The sequence below is a fragment of the Scyliorhinus torazame genome, chromosome 8, assembly GCF_047496885.1.
Source record: "Scyliorhinus torazame isolate Kashiwa2021f chromosome 8, sScyTor2.1, whole genome shotgun sequence".
NCBI lineage: Eukaryota > Metazoa > Chordata > Chondrichthyes > Carcharhiniformes > Scyliorhinidae > Scyliorhinus > Scyliorhinus torazame.
In genome coordinates this window covers 34,181,261-34,197,421 of record NC_092714.1, presented here as the reverse complement: position 1 = coordinate 34,197,421, position 16,161 = coordinate 34,181,261, and the positions used below count along the sequence as shown (strand labels likewise).

Genomic DNA, 16,161 nt, shown 5'->3' with positions numbered 1-16,161 from the left:
ATTACCGTAAAAATTATGTCTTGATGAGAAAATGGAGACCTATACATATGCAGGCGGATGAAAAGTGGGTAGAAGTTCATCAAGTAGTATTGCCGGTAGGGTATAGAAAGGAGGTGTTGCGAGTTGCACATGAGGTACCAGTGGGAGGTCATTTAGGAATAAGGAAAACTCGAGCTAAAATCCAGAAACATTTTTATTGGCCTGGAATCCTGGAATACATAAAGATGTCGTTAAATGTTGTCAATCATGACACACATGTCAAGTGATAGGGAAACCTCAAGCAGTGATAAAACCAGCGCCCCTAATACTCATTCCAGCATTTGGGGAACCTTTTACAAGGGTCCTAATCGATTGTGTAGGACCGCTTCCTAAAACAAAAAGTGGGAATCTATATCTTTTGACTGTAATGGATGTGTCTACTAGGTTTCAGAGGCCATTCCAGTATGTAATATTACAGCTAAAAGGATTGTGGAGGAGTTACTTAAATTCTTTACTAGATATGGACTACCCACAGAAATTCAATCGGATCAAGGATCAAATTTTACTTCACAGTTATTCAAAGAAGTTATGGATAGTTTAGGAATAAAACAATTTAAATCAACTGCATACCATCCAGAATTGCAGGGAGCGTTAGAAAGGTGGCATTCGACATTAAAGACAATGTTTGAAAGTTGCACAAAATGTGATGAAACGGGTAGCGGACAAGAAATCCAAAGTTCGTAGTTTTGCCAGTGGGGATAAAGTTTTAGTATTGTTACCAGTGGTAGGTGAGCCTTTAAAAGCTAGGTTTTGTGGACCGTATCAGATTGAAAGGAAATTAAGTGAAGTGAATTATGTGGTAAAAACACCAGATAGAAGGAAGACTCACCGAGTGTGTCATGTGAATATGCTTAAAAGGTATTTTGAAAGGGAACGAGGGAGAAAAAGGAGGTTTTAATGATTCTAACTCAAAGTGGCGAACCAAATCCAGATGACTGTGAATTTGACATACCTCAAATTAAATTGGAAAATGAGGATGTTCTTAAAAATTGGGATGAATTGTTAAGTTACCTTCCAGAGGAAAAACAAACTGACCTGAAAAAGTTATTGATATCACATGGGCAAGTTTGTAGAGATAAATTGGGAAGCACTAAAATGGCTATACATGATGTAGATGTGGGAAATGTTGTTCCTATCAAACAACATCCATATAGACTTAATCCTTTAAAATTGGCACAGGTTAACAGAGAGATTGAGAGTATGTTGAAGAATGGCATAATTGACATGGGTTGCAGCCAATGGAGCTCACCCATAGTGATGGTACCTAAACCAGACGGTACCCAACGGTTGTGTGTGGACTTCAGAAAGGTGAATGCAGTTACAAGAACGGACTCTTATCCTATCCCACGTTTGAAGGATTGCATGGAGAAAGTGGGACAATCTGCTTTTATTTCCAACTTCCAGACATGGAAAGAACATTTAAACATCGTATGGAGTTCTTCGATCGACTTCAGGAGGCGGGTTTGGTGATGAACCTAGCCGAAAGTGAATTTGGAGAAGCCCGAATTACTTTCCTTGCAGAGTTTCCGATACCCTCAAGACGAAGGGAAATAATGCGATCTCCTAGCATGAATGAATTTGATCGAACAGTTGTGCAAAAGATTTGTGGTGTGATTACTCCACTGATGGAATTGCTGAAGAAACATAAAAAATTTCAATGGACAGCGGACTTTCAACAGGCATTTGACTGCCTGAAAGCTGTGATCACCAATGCTCCTGTATTGGGGAATTGCAAGGGACTCTGTGGTCAGATTGAACTAAATTATCTGATTCTGAAGAGAAATGCCGAGGAGTAGAGGAATGGATGGATTGTGCAGAGACTTTGTTCAAAGAGACTGTCAGTCGAGAAGGTTTTCGGTTGGAGGAAGCAGAACAAAGAAAAATGGACTATATATTATTATACCTGTTTGAGTGTGTTGTTTTCTTTAAATGAAAATGTATATTTACTGTGCGCATTTCTTCGTGGATGGTGCAAAAGTGAAAAATGAAACCATCTTGAAGTTGATGGTTTATTTATTTTTCTTGGGGGGAGGTGTCATGCGAGAGTACCTTTAATACATGGATGTTTAAGCAATGTACCTTTAAGAAAACAGTGATGGCAGAGAGTGGGTGGAGCTGAGGTTAGTTCAGCCATTTTGAAGTTTCAGTTTTAAAAGTGCCTGGCTGTTTTGCTGTGAGCTGATTAAAAGGAGAAAGCCAGTTGAGACAGCAGCTTGAGAAGTTCTGGTTTGCTGTGAGTTGCTTGAAGGGAGAAAGCCAGTTTGAAAAAGCAACTTGGGTGTGTGTGTGTGTGTTTCCAGAGAGCTGCAGGAAGAAAGCAAGGTGCTGGAGCTGAAGACAACCAAGCATATATATCTCTGCCATAAAAGAGAAAATATATATTAACTGTGACTGGTGTGTTACTGTTTTGAAGGTTTGAAGCCTTTTGGAAGTTTGAAGGAACATTTTAAGGAATTATTTACTGTTGCAATATTTTCTGAGTTATTTTTGAAGTAAGGGGTGTTAAGAGATCTAATGTTTATTTAAGATGTTCCGTTGAGTTCATGGAATAAACAGTGTTTTGTGTTTAAAAACCCACGTCTCCATAATTGTAATCCCACACCTAGGGAAAAAGCCGTGTGCTGGGAAAAGCAACAAATCCATTAAAGGGAGAGGTTGGTTGAACTCCATGATACATTTTGGGGTTCTGAAAACGCCTCGCCAATAACACCCTCAATGGATTTGTTTATTGTCACGTGTACCGAGGTACAGTGAAAAGTATTTTTCTGCGAGCAGCTCAAACAGATCATTAAGTACATGAAAATAAAAGGAAAATACACAATAGGGCAACACAAGGTACACAATGCAAATACATAGACACCGGCATCGGGTGAAGCATACGGGAGTGTGGTATTAATCAGGTCAGTCCATAAGAGGGTCGTTTTGGAGTCTGGTAACAGCTGGGAAGAAACTGTTTTTGAATCTGTTTGTGCGTGTTCTCAGACTTTTGTATCTCTTGCCCGATGGAAGAAGTTGGAAGAGTGAGTAAGCCGGGTGGTAGGGGTCTTTGATTATGCTGCCCACTTTACCCAGGCAGTGGGAGGTGTCGATGGAGTTGATGGATGGGAGGCAGCTTCGTGTGATGGATTGGGCTGTGTTCACGACTCTCTGAAGTTTCTTGCGGTCTTGGGTCATTTGAACCTACCGCCAGGCAGGCGACTCAATCCATGTTAAACCCAAGAGTCATCTCCCAAGGGGACAAAGACTCGGGCTCAGAAATGGGGACTGAGGTGACTGGCTCACAGTCAACGTCGAGAAAGAGCACCAGTGGTCCTGTGACGCTTGGCTAGGAAGCGACAATCTCTATTCGCTTCACCACCACCTTCCCATCTGGTTTCACTGACGGTGGATTCAAGGGCGTGCGCAAAGAGGCAAAGGAGGCCACGTTGTCATGCGAGGGGGAGGTTCTGAACTTTTAGGGTTTGTGAATATGATGACCCTTATGAGGCTCGTGGAGGACAGGATCCCATGATAATAAATGGAGACCCGCCCAGCTGGGACTCGTTACCAATACCGTCCTCGACCCGAAGTCCCGTTAGTCCCCGCCTGGGACATTTGTGTTGTACGCCACGGGTTTAAAATCTTCCTCTTCGTGTCTCCTGGAACACTACAGTTTGAGTGGAAAATAGTCCGAGGCAGGGTAGAAGGTGGAAATGTGCCATGGATTCAAAGGAACTTTTATCTGGAAGATAAAGCAGGGTCAGAAAACATAACTCGGGGTAGATAAGCAGCAAAGTGAAAGATTAACGCCAATAAATCCCCTGAAATGCTGAAATATCGAAACTCAATTAGAAAATGCTGCAGGTTAGCAGTCAGTCAAGCAATCATAGAATAACCCGGTACAGGGGGAGGTCACTGAGCCCATTCGGTCTGTGACCTCTCTTTTGTGAGCTGGTCCCAAAAGTCCCACTGCCCCGTCCTTTCTCCAAACTTCTGCAATTCTTCAATTGTAAATGGAGGGGCTGTGTGTGTATGGGGGGGGGGGGGAGAATGTTCATTCCCCAGACATGACCAGGGGGAGGGGGGGAATGTCCACTCCCCAGACATGACCAGGGGGAGGGAGGGGGGGAATGATCATTCCCCAGACATGACCAGGGGGAAGGAGGGGGGGATGTTCACTCCTCAGGCATGACCAGGGGGAGGGGGGTGGGGATGTTCACTCCCCAGGCATGACCAGGAGGAGGGGGGGGGGGGAATGTTCACTCCCCAGGCATGACCAGGGGGGGAATGTTCACTCCCCAGACATGACCAGGGGGAGGGGAGGGGGGGGGATGTTCATTCCTCAGGCATGACCAGGGGGAGGCAGGGGGGGTGAATGTTCACTCCTCAGGCATGACCAGGGGGAGGGGGGGGTGAATGTTCACTCCTCAGGCATGACCAGGGGGAGGGAGGGGGGGGTGAATGTTCACTCCCCAGGCATGACCAGAGGGGGGGGGGGAATGTTCACTCCCCAGACATGACCAGGGGGAGGGGAGGGGGGGGATGTTCATTCCTCAGGCATGACCGGGGGGGTGGGTGAATGTTCACTCCTCAGGCATGACCGGGGGGGGAATGTTCATTCCTCAGGCATGACCAGGGGGAGGGGGGGGTGAATGTTCACTCCTCAGGCATGACCAGGGGGGGGGGTGAATGTTCACTCCTCAGGCATGACCGGGGGGGGGGGGGGAATGTTCACTCCTCAGGCATGACCAGGGGGGGGGGGGAATGTTCACTCCTCAGGCATGACCAGGGGGGGGGGGGGGAATGTTCACTCCTCAGGCATGACCAGGGGGGGGGGGGGTGAATGTTCACTCCTCAGGCATGACCAGGGGGGGGGGGGGGGGAATGTTCACTCCTCAGGCATGACCGGGGGGGGGGGGGGGAATGTTCACTCCTCAGGCATGACCAGGGGGAGGGGGGGGGGGGTGAATGTTCACTCCTCAGGCATGACGGGGGGGGGGGGGGGTGAATGTTCACTCCTCAGGCATGACCAGGGGGGGGGGGGGGGGGTGTTCACTCCTCAGGCATGACCAGGGGGGGGGGGGAATGTTCACTCCTCAGGCATGACCAGGGGGGGGGGGGGTGAATGTTCACTCCTCAGGCATGACCAGGGGGGGGGGGGGTGAATGTTCACTCCTCAGGCATGACCAGGGGGGGGGGGGTGAATGTTCACTCCTCAGGCATGACCAGGGGGCGGGGGGGGGGGGGTGAATGTTCACTCCTCAGGCATGACCAGGGGGGGGGGGGTAAGACCCATGAGCGCAGAGGAGCAGCACAGAGATTAGGGATTATTTTAAACGATAGGATCGATCTACCTTTGCAGGCCTTTCCCTGGGAATATACCGCCATTGAAGATCGGCCTGCGCGCGGCAGGGGGAGGGGCGGGCGGGGCAGTGGGCGGGGCGCGCGCGGCAGGCGGCGGGGCGCGCGCGGCAGGGGGCGGGGCGGGCGGGGCAGTGGGCGGGGCGCGCGCGACAGGGGGTGGGGCCCGCGCGGCAGGAGGCGGGGCCCGCGCGGCAGTGGGGAGGGGCGGGCGAGTGGGCGGGCGGGGCAGTGGGCGGGGCGCGCGCGACAGGGGGCGGGGCAGTGGGCGGGGCGGGCGGGGCAGTGGGCGGGGCGCGCGCGGCTGGTGGGAGGGGCAGGGGGCGGGGCGCGCGCGGCAGGGGGAGGGGCGTGCTCCCCAGGTGAGGGAAGGGAGTGGTCTGGCGGACAGCCGGGAGCCGCTTTGCCGGCGGTGCGGGTTGTGAAGCTGACGGGCTGCCTGGTATTAGGGCGCCTCCCGCGGACCAGCACCTCTCTTGTTCAGCTCTGGGAATGCTGCGAGGTTCCAGCCGGGAATGTCAGCGCTTTCTGTCGGAGCTGCAGTGGGGCTGAACTCCAGCCGGCGCCCGCAGTCCTCTCTCCACTGAGGGTCCTCCCGGAGCAAGGCCGGGCTGACAGGGTCTCTCCAGCAAGGCCGGGCTGACAGGGTCTCTCCAGCAAGGCCGGACTCACAGGGTCTCTCCAGCAAGGCCGGACTCACAGGGTCTCTCCAGCAAGGCCGGGCTGACAGGGTCTCTCCAGCAAGGCCGGACTCACAGGGTCTCTCCAGCAAGGCCGGACTGACAGGGTCTCTCCAGCAAGGCCGGGCTGACAGGGTCTCTCCAGCAAGGCCGGACTCACAGGGTCTCTCCAGCAAGGCCGGACTGACAGGGTGTCTCCAGCAAGGCCGGACTCACAGGGTCTCTCCAGCAAGGCCGGACTGACAGGGTCTCTCCAGCAAGGCCGGACTCACAGGGTGTCTCCAGCAAGGCCGGACTGACAGGGTGTCTCCAGCAAGGCCGGACTGACAGGGTGTCTCCAGCAAGGCCGGACTCACAGGGTCTCTCCAGCAAGGCCGGACTCACAGGGTGTCTCCAGCAAGGCCGGACTGACAGGGTGTCTCCAGCAAGGCCGGACTCACAGGGTCTCTCCAGCAAGGCCGGACTGACAGGGTCTCTCCAGCAAGGCCGGACTCACAGGGTCTCTCCAGCAAGGCCGGACTGACAGGGTGTCTCCAGCAAGGCCGGACTGACAGGGTCTCTCCAGCAAGGCCGGACTCACAGGGTCTCTCCAGCAAGGCCGGACTGACAGGGTCTCTCCAGCAAGGCCGGACTCACAGGGTCTCTCCAGCAAGGCCGGACTGACAGGGTCTCTCCAGCAAGGCCGGACTCACAGGGTCTCTCCAGCAAGGCCGGACTCACAGGGTCTCTCTCTCCCCGCTCTTGCTGCTGTGTTTGGCAGGCTGGCTGGTGAGTCCATTGTGTGTGTGTTTCCCTCCCTGCGCGTCTTTCCCCTCGGTCCCCCCCCCCTGCCCCCAATTCCTTTTCCTGTGTTTCTGTCGGGCTCTGGACGTGAGGGGTCGAACAGTCGTTTTTTTTTTCAGGTTTAGCTGGCCCTCTGTTCAAAGGCGATATTGTAATAACGTCTGGCTTTATGCCCCCCCTAGCCTCACACAGTCACACATTCTCTCTCTCTCTCACTCACACTGTCTCACACACTGTCTCTCTCACACACTGTCACACAGACAGTCTCATACACACACACTGTCACACTCACATACACACACACTGTCACACAGACAGTCTCATACACACACACTCACACAGTCTCATACACACTCACACAGACAGTCTCATACACACTCACACAGACAGTCTCATACAAACTCACACAGACAGTCTCATACACACACACTCACACAGACAGTCTCATACACACACACTGTCACACAGACCATCTCATACACACACACTGTCACACAGACCGTCTCATACACACACACTGTCTCACAGACAGTCTCATACACACACACTGTCACACAGACAATCTCTCTCACACAGGCAGTCACAGAGACTGTCTCACACAGTCACAGAGACTGTCTCACACAGTCACAGAGACTGTCTCACACAGTCACAGACTGTCTCACACAGTCACAGACTGTCTCACACAGTCACAGACTGTCTCACACAGTCACAGACTGTCTCACACAGTCACAGACTGTCTCACACAGTCACAGACTGTCTCACACAGTCACAGACTGTCTCACACAGTCACAGACTGTCTCTCACAGTCACAGACTGTCTCACACAGTCACAGACTGTCTCACACAGTCACAGACAGTCTCACACAGTCACAGACAGTCTCACACAGTCACAGACAGTCTCACACAGTCACAGACAGTCTCACACAGTCACAGACAGTCTCACACAGTCACAGACAGTCTCACACAGTCACAGACAGTCTCACACAGTCACAGACAGTCTCACACAGTCACAGACAGTCTCACACAGTCACAGACAGTCTCACACAGTCACAGACAGTCTCACACAGTCACAGACAGTCTCACACAGTCACAGACAGTCTCACACAGTCACAGACAGTCTCACACAGTCACAGACAGTCTCACACATGCACAGACAGTCTCACACATGCACAGACAGTCTCACACAGTCACAGACAGTCTCACACAGTCACAGACAGTCTCACACAGTCACAGACAGTCTCACACAGTCACAGACAGTCTCACACAGTCACAGACAGTCTCACACAGTCACAGACAGTCTCACACAGTCACAGACAGTCTCACACAGTCACAGACAGTCTCACACAGTCACAGACAGTCACACAGTCACAGACAGTCTCACACAAGTCACACAGACAGTCTCTCTAACACTCTCGCACACTCAGTCTCTCACACACAGTCTCTCCGTGTCACACAGACCGTCACACACACTGTCACACAGACAGTCTCTCTCACGCACTGTCACACAGACAGTCTCTCTCACGCACTGTCACACAGACAGTCTCTCTCACGCACTGTCACACAGACAGTCTCTCTCACGCACTGTCACACAGACAGTCTCTCTCACGCACTGTCACACAGACAGTCTCTCTCACGCACTGTCACACAGACAGTCTCTCTCACGCACTGTCACACAGACAGTCTCTCTCACGCACTGTCACACAGACAGTCTCTCTCACGCACTGTCACACAGACAGTCTCTCTCACGCACTGTCACACAGACAGTCTCTCTCACGCACTGTCACACAGACAGTCTCTCTCACGCACTGTCACACAGACAGTCTCTCTCACGCACTGTCACACAGACAGTCTCTCTCACGCACTGTCACACAGACAGTCTCTCTCACGCACTGTCACACAGACAGTCTCTCTCACGCACTGTCACACAGACAGTCTCTCTCACGCACTGTCACACAGACAGTCTCTCTCACGCACTGTCACACAGACAGTCTCTCTCACGCACTGTCACACAGACAGTCTCTCTCACGCACTGTCACACAGACAGTCTCTCTCACGCACTGTCACACAGACAGTCTCTCTCACGCACTGTCACACAGACAGTCTCTCTCACGCACTGTCACACAGACAGTCTCTCTCACGCACTGTCACACAGACAGTCTCTCTCTCACGCACTGTCACACAGACAGTCTCTCTCTCACGCACTGTCACACAGACAGTCTCTCTCTCACGCACCGTCACACAGACCGTCTCTCTCTCTCTCTCACACACACACACACACACACTGTCACACAGTCTCTCATACACACTGTCACACAGACAGTCTCATACACACTGTCACACAGACAGTCTCTCATACACACACTGCCACACAGACAGTCTCTCTCGCAGACACTGCCACACAGACAGTCTCTCTCTCACACACTGTCACACAGTCACTCTCTTTCTCACACACACACTGCCCAGAGTCTCTCACACACACTGTCACAGAGTCTCTCACACACTGTCACACAGTCTCTCACACACACTGTAACACAGACAGTCTCTCACACACACGCATACACTGTCACAGTCTCACACACACATGCACACGGTCACACAGTCTCACGCACACTGTCACACAGACAATCTCTCTCACACAGGCAGTCACAGAGACTGTCTCACACAGTCACAGAGACTGTCTCACACAGTCACAGAGACTGTCTCACACAGTCACAGACTGTCTCACACAGTCACAGACTGTCTCACACAGTCACAGACTGTCTCACACAGTCACAGACTGTCTCACACAGTCACAGACTGTCTCACACAGTCACAGACTGTCTCACACAGTCACAGACTGTCTCACACAGTCACAGACTGTCTCACACAGTCACAGACTGTCTCACACAGTCACAGACTGTCTCACACAGTCACAGACTGTCTCACACAGTCACAGACTGTCTCTCACAGTCACAGACTGTCTCTCACAGTCACAGACTGTCTCTCACAGTCACAGACTGTCTCACACAGTCACAGACAGTCTCACACAGTCACAGAGAGTCTCACACAGTCACAGACAGTCTCACACAGTCTCACAGTCACAGACAGTCTCACACAGTCACAGACAGTCTCACACAGTCACAGACAGTCTCACACAGTCACAGACAGTCTCACACAGTCACAGACAGTCTCACACAGTCACAGACAGTCTCACACAGTCACAGACAGTCTCACACAGTCACAGACAGTCTCACACAGTCACAGACAGTCTCACACAGTCACAGACAGTCTCACACAGTCACAGACAGTCTCACACAGTCACAGACAGTCTCACACAGTCACAGACAGTCTCACACAGTCACAGACAGTCTCACACAGTCACAGACAGTCTCACACAGTCACAGACAGTCTCACACAGTCACAGACAGTCTCACACAGTCACAGACAGTCTCACACAGGCACAGACAGTCTCACACAGGCACAGACAGTCTCACACAGTCACAGACAGTCTCACACAGTCACAGACAGTCTCACACAGTCACAGACAGTCTCACACAGTCACAGACAGTCTCACACAGTCACAGACAGTCTCACACAGTCACAGACAGTCTCACACAGTCACAGACAGTCTCACACAGTCACAGACAGTCTCACACAGTCACAGACAGTCTCACACAGTCACAGACAGTCTCACACAGTCACAGACAGTCTCACACAGTCACAGTCTCACACAAGTCACACAGACAGTCTCTCTAACACTCTCGCACACTCAGTCTCTCACACACAGTCTCTCCGTGTCACACAGACCGTCACACACACTGTCACACAGACAGTCTCTCACACACACTCATGCAAACAGTCTCACTGTCACACGGTCTCACACACACACACTGTCTCACAGTCTCTTACACACACACTGTCACTCTCTCACAGACACACTGTCACACAGTCTCTCTCACAGACACACTGCCACACAGACAGTCTCTCTCTCACACACTGTCACACAGACAGTCTCTCACGCACTGTCACACAGACAGTCTCTCACGCACTGTCACACAGACAGTCTCTCACGCACTGTCACACAGACAGTCTCTCACGCACTGTCACACAGACAGTCTCTCACGCACTGTCACACAGACAGTCTCTCACGCACTGTCACACAGACAGTCTCTCACGCACTGTCACACAGACAGTCTCTCACGCACTGTCACACAGACAGTCTCTCACGCACTGTCACACAGACAGTCTCTCACGCACTGTCACACAGACAGTCTCTCACGCACTGTCACACAGACAGTCTCTCACGCACTGTCACACAGACAGTCTCTCACGCACTGTCACACAGACAGTCTCTCACGCACTGTCACACAGACAGTCTCTCACGCACTGTCACACAGACAGTCTCTCACGCACTGTCACACAGACAGTCTCTCACGCACTGTCACACAGACAGTCTCTCACGCACTGTCACACAGACAGTCTCTCACGCACTGTCACACAGAAAGTCTCTCACGCACTGTCACACAGACAGTCTCTCACGCACTGTCACACAGACAGTCTCTCACGCACTGTCACACAGACAGTCTCTCACGCACTCACACAGACAGTCTCTCACGCACTCACACAGACAGTCTCTCACGCACTGTCACACAGACAGTCTCTCACGCACTGTCACACAGACAGTCTCTCATACACACACACAGTCACACAGAGTCTCTCATACACACACACAGTCACACAGAGTCTCTCATACACACACTGTAACACAGACAGTCTCTCATACGCACTGTCACACAGACAGTCTCTCATACGCACTGTCACACAGACAGTCTCTCATACGCACTGTCACACAGACAGTCTCTCATACGCACTGTCACACAGACAGTCTCTCATACGCACTGTCACACAGACAGTCTCTCATACGCACTGTCACACAGACAGTCTCTCTCACGCACTGTCACACAGACAGTCTCTCTCACGCACTGTCACACAGACAGTCTCTCTCACGCACTGTCACACAGACAGTCTCTCTCACGCACTGTCACACAGACAGTCTCTCTCACGCACTGTCACACAGACAGTCTCTCTCACGCACTGTCACACAGACAGTCTCTCTCACGCACTGTCACACAGACAGTCTCTCTCACGCACTGTCACACAGACAGTCTCTCTCACGCACTGTCACACAGACAGTCTCTCTCACGCACTGTCACACAGACAGTCTCTCTCACGCACTGTCACACAGACAGTCTCTCTCACGCACTGTCACACAGACAGTCTCTCTCACGCACTGTCACACAGACAGTCTCTCTCACGCACTGTCACACAGACAGTCTCTCTCACGCACTGTCACACAGACAGTCTCTCTCACGCACTGTCACACAGACAGTCTCTCTCACGCACTGTCACACAGACAGTCTCTCTCACGCACTGTCACACAGACAGTCTCTCTCACGCACTGTCACACAGACAGTCTCTCTCACGCACTGTCACACAGACAGTCTCTCTCACGCACTGTCACACAGACAGTCTCTCTCACGCACTGTCACACAGACAGTCTCTCTCACGCACTGTCACACAGACAGTCTCTCTCACGCACTGTCACACAGACAGTCTCTCTCACGCACTGTCACACAGACAGTCTCTCTCACGCACTGTCACACAGACAGTCTCTCTCACGCACTGTCACACAGACAGTCTCTCTCACGCACTGTCACACAGACAGTCTCTCTCTCACGCACTGTCACACAGACAGTCTCTCTCTCACGCACCGTCACACAGACCGTCTCTCTCTCTCTCACACACACACACACACACACTGTCACACAGTCTCTCATACACACTGTCACACAGACAGTCTCATACACACTGTCACACAGACAGTCTCTCATACACACACTGCCACACAGACAGTCTCTCTCGCAGACACTGCCACACAGACAGTCTCTCTCTCACACACTGTCACACAGTCACTCTCTTTCTCACACACACACACTGCCCAGAGTCTCTCACACACACTGTCACAGAGTCTCTCACACACTGTCACACAGTCTCTCACACACACTGTAACACAGACAGTCTCTCACACACACGCATACACTGTCACAGTCTCACACACACATGCACACGGTCACACAGTCTCACGCACACTGTCACACAGTCTCTCTCACTCACACACACACACACACACACACACACAGTGTCACACACACACACTGTCACTCAGACAGTCTCTCTCAAGCACACACTGTCACACAGACAGTCTCGCACACACACACGTGCACACACAGTTGGCCCCATTTTCTTCCGGATTTAGAAACATCTTTTATTCCCAAACATTTGTCTGAAGTGAATTTCAGTTCTGTTGTTTCACTTGGGAGGGGGCAGTAGCAAATCATGTTGAAATATGATAGATGCTGTCTCTCGAGTGATCACTTCACAGTATGTACATAGTAGACAAAAAGAATAATCAACAGAAAGCTTTGACAAATGGTACATCGACAAACAGTGATTGGTTATAATGCGGAACAAGGGGCCAAGCAAAGCAAATACATGAGCAAGAGCAGCATAGGGCGTTGTGAATAGTGTTCTTACAGGGAATAGATCAGTCCGAGGGGAGTCGTTGAGGAGTCTTGTAGCTGTGGGGAAGAAGCTATTCCTCTGTCTGGATGTGCGGGTCTTCAGACTTCTGTACCTGATTGATGCCCAACGTTATCCAGGCAACTTTAATTGGAAATTTAGTTTCCTCTCTTTGCTTGGAAACTTTGTGTACGCCTTGAGCAATTTAGCTGAGAGGAAATTTCAGTTAAGATCTATTTCACTTGATTTTAGTTGGTTTGCATCATTTTTCTTTGGTAACAGTTTATGGTTATATTACAATAATTTTTGTTTCAAACTTTTGAACGCATTTTCAATATGTGCAGGATCACAGAATTGTTACAGTGGCCAATTGACCCTTCATGCACATACTGGGTCTCCGAATGAATCATTCACTTGATGCCATTCTCCTGCCGTCTCTCCATAACAACACATACTCTTCCTATTCCGATAACAGTCGAATTTATTTCTGATTGCTTCAACTGAACCTGCCTCCACACACTCAGGAAGTGCATTCCAGGCTCTAAATGCTCTGTGTGAAGAGATCTTTTCTGTATCACTTTTGCTTCTTGTTAATCACTTCAAATCTGTGCCCTCTTGTTCTTGATCCTTTAATGAGTGGGATCGGTCTCTTCCTGTCTACTCTGTCCAGACCCCTCATGATTTTGAGTTCCTCTATCTCCTAATAGCCTCCTTTTATCTAAAGAGAACAGTCCCGACTCCTAATGTAACTTAAATGATCCTTTTTATGATTTGAAATGTCTGTGACTTGTAAAGAAGCCAGCATTACTTGCATTTGTAGGTACAAAATCCCATCCTTGTTTTCAAATATTTGCATCACCTTGATCAGTAAGGGAATCAAGGGTTACGGGGAAAGGGTGGGTAAGTGGACGTGAGGAATGTCAGATCCGCCATAATCCTACTGAATGGCAGAGCAGGTTCGAGGGGCTGAATTTTTTCCCCTCGAGAATTCCTGATTTTAATTCCTGCACCAATGGTGGCTGTGGGCAAACCCTAAGCTCTGAAGTTCCCTCCCTAAGCTGTTCTGTCTCTCTTGTCATCCCCTCCCACCTTATTTAAAACCTACCTGTTTGACCAAGCTTTTGATAATCTCCCCTAATATCTCCTAACGTCACCTGGTGTCAAACTTGGTTGAATAATGCTCCTGTAAAATACTTTAAAGGTCCTATATAAATACAATTTGTTGTTTGTCTTGGCAGTTGACTTTGAATTTGTAATACAAATGCACTCTTAATGTTGTTGAAAGAGGTTATGGTTTAATGCAGAATTGAGCATGACCAGTGTAATTCCCAAGAGCGCATAAGCTAATTTGTGATGTAAATCAGGAGTTAAGTAACACCCTGAATCGTGAAACGTCTTCCTGCAGTCAGCTTTACATTGCTTCACTCTGGTGTCAGGCCCAATGCTGACTGCTGTTATTGTGCATTAACTCCAGTCTAACATCGCTAAAAATCAAAACTGCATGAAATTAGTGCTACTGCTGCAGAGAAAACGCACCTTTAAACAGTCGACACACCACCTGTCACACACCGTATTACAATAGTAAACAGTACTGAATGAATGTCATGGGCATAAGTTTGGTGGTCAGCCCTGTTTTATTTATACCCAGTTAAAAAATATTAATTGCACATTCTAACTTGTTTCATGAAGACCTTTAGCTTGTATTTCTGGTGTTTTATTGAGTTTTGATTGCAATGTGAATTGTGTTCCTTTCACGATAAAATCTGAAGTATAATTGGCGGTGAAATGTTTTATACCAATCAGTTTCAACATCTCTCGCTCCCATCTGTCCTCACTGGATTTGCCCCAGTGGATTAAGTGCAAATCTTCATTTTGCTTTCACTTCCTTCAATGGCTTCCTCGCATAGGATTTCCACCATCTTCCCTGGCCTAGTGTCCCAGCAAGTTGTCTTCGCTACTTGCTCTGTTCCTCCATTAGTGCCTGCCATTTCAACCGCTGTCCCCTGTTTTGAATCTCTTCCATCTTTTCCCACTTGGAATGCTCCCATCAGCCATGTTTTTGATCTTGCCTTGCCTTGCCATAATCTCTTGTATCTCCTCTGACTTGGTGCCCATTGTTTTTGGGCATCTTGCAAAGTTTCCTGAGACATGAGGAGCACTGTAAGAGCTAGTACAGTAGTAGCTCGTGTACTGAACAGATTCATTTTGTGTTAGTTTCACATGTCTTAAATATGCATGATGACTGGAAAAGGAAGATTGCGTAATGCTTTGAACTGAATGTCACATTTCGAAGAAGTACATTTTAAAGTTATATTTTTTAAAAAGCTACTGTTGACTGATGTAATAAGGATTTCCTTTGTATATAACTGCTGAGGTAAATAAACCTCTATTTCAGAAACAGTGTCGATATGCCAAGCAAGCCTCCAATAGAGCTTTTAAACTTTGTTACTGACTTAAAATCAGAAGCACTGCATTTGATTTGACTGATTTTATTAGCAGGTGGGTTTAGTTCCATGTTTTGTTCAATTGCCTTTGACATGGCGTTACTAAATTTTGGGATGTTTTGCAATTAATGCAGATTCGAAAAAAGGTTAACAATTTCAAGCTTGGAGGCAACAGTGTACAGCAATTAAATCCAGATACACACATTTTTTTTTAACCCTCTGTATCCTCCCCTCTTTGTAGATTTTCTGTCTGCTGGCCTATTTTTGTGTTCTGTTATTTCTGTGTTTAGTTACTACTTGCTAAGAAATTAGATTGTG

At 49.6% G+C, this 16,161-nt stretch overlaps 1 protein-coding gene and 1 long non-coding RNA gene across 3 annotated transcripts in view; one reads left to right on the top strand and one right to left on the bottom strand.

The window, feature by feature from the left end:
• Positions 1-1,409: 1,409 nt before the first annotated feature.
• LOC140427739 (uncharacterized) lies at positions 1,410-5,450 on the bottom strand. The gene is made up of 2 exons (XR_011948596.1): positions 5,373-5,450; positions 1,410-3,760 (listed from the first exon to the last, which is right to left on the bottom strand). It is a non-coding gene; the product is annotated as an uncharacterized lncRNA (long non-coding RNA).
• Positions 5,451-5,758: 308 nt separating this feature from the next.
• dop1b (DOP1 leucine zipper like protein B) overlaps positions 5,759-16,161 on the top strand; it is a 176,303-nt gene continuing 165,900 nt past the window's right edge. For both annotated transcript variants that reach the window (XM_072513343.1, XM_072513341.1), the window contains exon 1: positions 5,759-6,827. The gene's annotated coding sequence lies outside the window, so the exon portion shown is untranslated. The remainder of the gene's footprint in view (positions 6,828-16,161) is intronic.